Source organism: Gopherus flavomarginatus, chromosome 9 (assembly GCF_025201925.1).
Source record: "Gopherus flavomarginatus isolate rGopFla2 chromosome 9, rGopFla2.mat.asm, whole genome shotgun sequence".
Lineage (NCBI taxonomy): Eukaryota > Metazoa > Chordata > Testudines > Testudinidae > Gopherus > Gopherus flavomarginatus.
Genome location: NC_066625.1, coordinates 5,912,403 through 5,918,943, shown reverse-complemented (window position 1 = coordinate 5,918,943; position 6,541 = coordinate 5,912,403). Strand labels below are relative to the sequence as shown.

The following is a 6,541-nucleotide window of genomic DNA, read 5'->3' as shown; positions in this document are numbered from 1 at the left end:
AGAAGAGCAGTGCTTTACAGCGTTTCTTTGATTAATGGCACAGTGCTAATAGGTGCTACAAAGCTCAGAGCCAGCCCAAGTGGAATCATTTTCTAGAGCCTCCCTCGCCCTACAAAACAGAGTTCTCCCACCCCATAGTTTTCCCTTTTCCAGCTCCTCCCCCCAGCCCCACCCAAGTCTGACTTATTCTTAGTTCACCACCCTTTCTCTTTCCTCCCTCTCAGTCTCACTCCCCCTCTGGTACCAACATTTCTTTTCCCTTCACTTTTGCAAGGGAGAGAAACCTGGCCAATTGGCAACCTCCTCCAGCCTAGGACTCCCAGGATCCCAGGGGACTGTCTGCTGATCAGCTGGACTGAATGCCTCTTTGAGTTATGGTAGCCTCTGAAGCATGATACCTGGGAGTTTGCCTCCCCACCTTATGACTCGAGTACCATTCCGACCCAAAGTGTCTCTCCAAAAAAAGGCAGTTGCAACAGAAACTTGGTAGTGTGTCATCTGTTTTTCCCTCCCTTCTTTTAGGTTTTGAAATAAATTGAACAAAAATACGTATTGTTCCTGTTGTGATATTTTTCCATACACAAATAACAACCATAGATTTTGACACTACATGCCCTTTATTGTACATTTAGGGAAACACAAGAAAGAAAAGGACATAAGTCAACTCTCCATGGAAAAACATGGACAGCGTGGGTCTCCTTGAACATTCTGTGTCAGGTCTGTCTTAAACATGATTGCTGTAGTCTATTCAATATAGTTCTTACACTTTACCTGAGTGCTTGCGCACCTTCCCATAGTGTGCTAAGCTATGTGACTAACATCCCCAGAGAGAGCATTGTGTGCCTTTTTCTGACCTAACGCCTTGAAGATACAGGAAACAGAACGTCCCCACCGTGGTGGAAAATCCTGGGCAATTTAACAAAAATTTCAACTTTTCTACTGCTTTTTTTACATTATTATTTCATTGAGGACTCAGACTGCATATATAAATATACCAACAATAAAGAAAAATAGAATAATATTTTCCAGTAGTCATGCACATTCAATAATAGAAACATTCCCATCACAGATCAATCGTTGGTTAGGTTTTTCCCCGTCTGCTAGCATTTACCTGTTATAGAATTCAGTAGGATTGGGTTTTTAGACTAATTTCTATAGAACCCTATTAGTTTCATTCTTTTTAAATTACATAGGACGTTTTCATAAGGACAGGTATGTGGCTACAGCTAACACTCTGCATTTGCTACAAGAGGCCTCTTTCTGATTATTTACAACTCGATGCTTTGAAATGTTGAGTGGGCCCCCAGCTCCCACTGGATGGATAGCGGGCTTAAACACCTTGCTGGTTCAGCTTCTTACTGTGCAAACAATACCATGCAATGTGGGAAGACTATGATTCAAGCTGAGTGCCATGTGGATAGTAGATAATGTCTGGGGATTGCACAATCACACTGAAATAAAGGACAACATCCCATTCCTCCAGGTGTGTTTCTTCTTTTCACCAGCAAGTACTATTTCACCTCCTTTTGCCATCCCCCATTAATTAATTCAGTCTCTTGTCAGTGTAAATACATGGAGAATGGAAACAGTAGGGTCAGGGAGATGGATTGACACATCGTGGGGTGGGGAGGAAATGAAATAGCTAGAGGGAGAACATGATATTTAGCTTTCTCCCTACCTTGTAATTATATATCTCCAATGGTTATAAGATAAAGGATATTTTACCTGAACAGCTTCTGTGTATGAAATTGCATCAGCTCTTCTTTGGCATGCATTCCTTTGGTACACTGAATGGGCCAAGACCCTTATTCTTCCAGGAACTGCATGAAAAGAGGATTCGTTTTCTGGTCTCTTTCTGGAATTGACACACAAAGAATTTTATCCCACTTAGGTTATGTCTATACTACTGCCGAATCAACACTCCAATAGTTGATGCATGGGGGATCGATTTAGTGGGTCAAGTGAAAACCCACTAAATCAATGGCAAAGTGCTCTCCAGTTGATCCCGGTACTCCACCTGGAACAAGAAGAGTATGGTAAGTCAACGGGAGAGTGTCTCCCATTGACACCGTGTGGTGTAGACACCGCAGTAAGTTTACCTAAGCTACATCAACTCCAGCTACATTATTCACATAGATGGAGTTGTGTAACTTAGGTTGACTTACCACAGTCATGTAGACATAGCCTCTGAAACCAATTTCTGCTCCATGGGTAAATGGAGCTAGAAAAGTGATCATAAAAATCTCTAACTACCCCCATATATATGAATCAGCCTAAGATTTCACTTTCAGCTGAGGGAGCGCCTCAACATCACATCTCCTTTTGACATCGCGTAGTGTGGACCCTGCAGTAAGTAGATCTAAGCTATGTTGACTTGAGTTACGCTACTAACATAACTCAAATTGTGTAGTTTAGATCAATTTTCCCCCGCAGACCTGCCCTAACACATATGCATTGAACCTCTCAGATTTAGGAAGATTCCCTGGGTTCTTGCCTGATGGTTCTTATCATATACTGTGCAGTTGAGTCAACTTACACTCTGTGCTTCAACAACTAGGTTTGATTTCTCACAATGGGGTCATTGTCTACCTATGTTTTCAAGCTATATTTGCCGTCCTGAACTGCAGCAGTCGCTGATTCCTGAATACAAGCGCCTGTTCTCTCCATGATATTTTCTTCAAATGAGAATGTTTGCATTTTCTCTTTAAGTAGCAGCTTTTGAAAACCTATTTGCCTGGATAATTTGAGCAGGGAATTACAAACACAGCTAGTCTCCTGTCTGTCAAGATCATGGTCTTTTTATACTCTAAAGCAGAAAGGTTCTGGCAAACTGTTTAAGTGTTTTCAGTACACAGAGTTGTGCACGAGCCTTTACAGTTCTTTTCCTCTACAAAGCACTTGACAAACATGAAAAGTCGTATTTTTCTTTGCATTTCCATGCTTCAGGATTTAAAAGAATCTCTGTCAGGAATTAGGATGAGACTTTCACAGGTAGAAGATCACCCCACATCTTCTTGCACCTTCCTTTGAGGCATCAGAGACAGGATACTGGACAATATGGACCATGGGTCTGATCCAGTGTGGCAATTCCTAGGCTCCAATGACTGAAATTCAGCAGGTCTGTGTTTGATGGCTGGGGTGGTTCTAGTGACAGTGGGTGATCAGGAATTCAAGTTATGGTAATGTGGTTCCCCCATGAGGAATATGGTCAGTGTGCGAGAGGACCTAGAATCTACTGCAAATTCACAGACCTTATGAATCTGCTGGAATCCACTGATTTGGGGTGTGAATTCCCAGCTTGTTCCACAATGGAGCAATGCCAAAGAAACTAACTGCTACCGCTGAGAGTCAACCAAATGGTCTTACACACAAATTCTTTTATACCCATTTACTGGTCTATATCGCTGTTTCACAACACCTAAAATGTCCTTTTGGAGAGTATGTCTGTAGTGCATACTAAGCCTGGGTCTGTAGGACTCAGTATTTTCAAGCCCATGCTTGAGCGTCCACACTGCATTGTAAACCTGGGTTTCCAACTGCTGACCCGGGTCTCACAGTCACGCTAACGCATCCATACTGCACGATCCGAGCTACTGGCTCGGATCTGTGGCTTGCCCTGTTTCCATATTGCAAAATGACAGGGCTTGGACTTAAGTCACAGCAGGGCTTGGGCCCTGACCCATCCCCCTAGGAGGGTCCTAGAACACAGTCCTGAGGGCTTACTGACCCAAGTCAGACTGATTTGTGTGTGGACAGAATGGGGAATTGGGATCAAACCTGAGTCAGAGCTGGGGCTTAGTGAGCAGTGTAAACATACCCTGAACAGCCCAACAGATGCGGACCCAACAGCAATATCCCTCCTTTCCTGCTTTCATGGTGCTCACCAGAAAAATATTCTTGAATGGGAGTGTTTAACTTCCCGTCAGAGCACATGCAATAGCATTCACAGTTCTAGCATGTAAAGTGGTGCACAGAGTTGCCTGTTCTCACTGTTAGCATATTGACATGGGAGAACACTGCCTGCTCTGCGACCTGGCTAACTGAATTGCAGGATTGTACATTGAATAAATTGAAATTCACAGAAATTTTTGGGTAATTCCATCTCGCACACATATCCCACAAATGATCACAGTTGTGGTGGATTAGCAGATGTCTGCTCATTTCTGTAGCAATCTGCAATCTCCATTTTCTTCTGTGAAGGCCAGGGCCACTAGGGGGGCGGGGGCAGCAAATGGGGCAATTTGCCCTGGGCCCCGCAGGGACACCCAGGAGAATATAGTATTCTATAGTATTGCAACTATTTTGTATGGAAGGCGCCCCCGAAATTGCTTTGCCCCAGGCCCCCTGAATCCTCTGGGTGGCCCTGGAGAACGCTATTTTGATTGGAAAACTGTCCTGTGCCTTTACCCTGGCTCTGTAGCCACCATAGTGCTCTGAACCACACAGGGGACAGCAGGAGATATCCTCACACCCATCAAAGAGCTAACAATGGAGAATCGTTAACCTTTGATGACCTTCCATTCACATGGACTCAGAAAGGAGCCTCCACGCAAAGGCCACATCAAAATACGCCTGAACTTTGTGAAACCTCTGATATGTGCGTACAGGGAGCATCCCAGGCCCATGTCTGCTAAGGACAAGTATATATGAAAACTCACCCACTTCGTTTCCAGAACACACATTCTCATCTTCCTTCCACTAATTAAAGTGACGGAGTGGGATTTTCAAATGCCCCCAAGGCAGTTTGTCCCCCGTTCCACCTTTAAAGTCAGTGGGATTTGGGCTCTCTCAGACACTTTTGAAATTATCACCCTCTGCATGTGTAACAGCAGAAAGGGTGCTGCGGTCAACTCCTAGAGGGAGGGACTGAGTGTTACTCTATTATGGGTGCAGGCAGCACTGAACACCATTGTAGCAGAGCATAAGCAGTCTGGTTTTGGGTCCTGTCACTGCCTCAGTTTCCCTCCAGCTCAAAAGTCTTTTCAATCCTTTAATGAGGCCTTCCCCTGCCTTACACTCCAGTTGCACAGTCTTTTCCAGCCCTCTTCCTGCTCTTTGCAGGGACCTCAGCTGAGGCTTATCCCTCAACAGGCTCCCATTCCTGGCCAGTCGCTCGCCCTGCCTGTCCACCCAGCAGCCTCCCTCCTCAAGCACCTGCTTCCTGAACATAGGCTGCCCTTTACGACTCCCAGCAGGATCGGTTCTGAGTCACATGCTCTCATCAGGTGATTCCAGGTCTCATTCCCTTCCCTTGGGGAGGTGGACAAAGCCCAGCACAGGTATAGCTCAGCCCCACCCCTCTTAAAGGGCCAGCGCACTCTGTGACAACCCCAGTGGTCGGTGCTTAACAAAAAGGAATAATATGCAATACTCTGCGCTTAAAACACATATAAGCGCAAAGCCACAGACATGCAAAGGTAATTAGGTAATTGATTTTAATGGAAGTTAGGTACCTAAATACCTTTGAGGACCTGGGCCAAAGACCTTTGCAATCACACTGTCCCCATTTTATAGGTGTGTCATGAGGCATTGACTTGCCCAAACTGAGACCGAGTCAGAATCAGGGACACCTCTGGCTTTCTGATGCCCAGTGTTGCGCTCTATTGGTTGGTCTCACGTGCAATCTCTGTATTACATCAGCCTGGGCATTCTTCCTTAGTAACTATTGCCTACTTATAGTCAGGAATTGGAACTAATCACAAGAGTGAGAAGCAAAAATAGGAATGACGAGATCCTCTGTTGCACATGCAGCCTTTGAGTCAGGCAATATTTTTCATACGTCTTGTAATCTTAGGGGAACCGAGAAAAATGCTACTGGTGGTGTTTTTTCCTTTTTCCTTTCTGTTTTCTAACTACTGAAGAAGAGAGAGGAGGAACTTCATACAATCAGTGTTCAAGGCCCAATGAAGCAGGAAATTAGGTGTTTCTTGTGAGCTGGGAAATGATAGCCTGTAACACACTGATTGCGTTACTACTGTCTATGGAAACCGAGGTTCTTTCCTAGGGTTCTTTCCCCAACCACCAGTCACGGCACTCGCCTTGAAAAGAGGCCTAAAAGCTCTTGTTTAGTGGGCCACTGCTTCTCTTTTTTTCTAGCTGGACTCTGATGATCATAAAGAAGCCTAAATGATGTGGATCAGTGCACTGCACGCATTAGGCCAAATTCATCCCCAGTCTACTTTTGCAGAAGCAACAAATTTCCACCGGGGATTTATTGGGCCTTGTGATTTGTCAGCCTTTGACCCTGCAAGAATGATTGCAGAACTCCTGTGTCACGTTCAAAACTTTTGCTTTGGAATCAGAGGGCAAATTGACATCTCTGGGTCACTCTGCTTCCAAAGAGGCAGAGCTGTCTAGTAGATAAAATAACAGGTGGAGGAGGAAGAGAGCATGAGAAATAAGCCCTTGTATCGGACACCTGGCATGAGGCCTGAGCTAAAAGTAGTGGTCAAAGCTTTGCTGATATAAAGCAAAGTTTGCAAGAGGCAGGCCCTGCTCACAGAATCTGGCAAGAACAGGGCTCATATTGCAGAAACACACA

The 6,541-nt window shown here is 44.8% G+C and overlaps 1 protein-coding gene across 3 annotated transcripts in view; it reads right to left on the bottom strand.

The window, feature by feature from the left end:
- Positions 1–627: 627 nt before the first annotated feature.
- SSTR5 (somatostatin receptor 5) overlaps positions 628–6,541 on the bottom strand; it is a 135,538-nt gene continuing 129,624 nt past the window's right edge. For all 3 annotated transcript variants that reach the window (XR_007776247.1, XR_007776249.1, XR_007776248.1), the window contains exon 3: positions 628–1,855. The gene's annotated coding sequence lies outside the window, so the exon portion shown is untranslated. The remainder of the gene's footprint in view (positions 1,856–6,541) is intronic.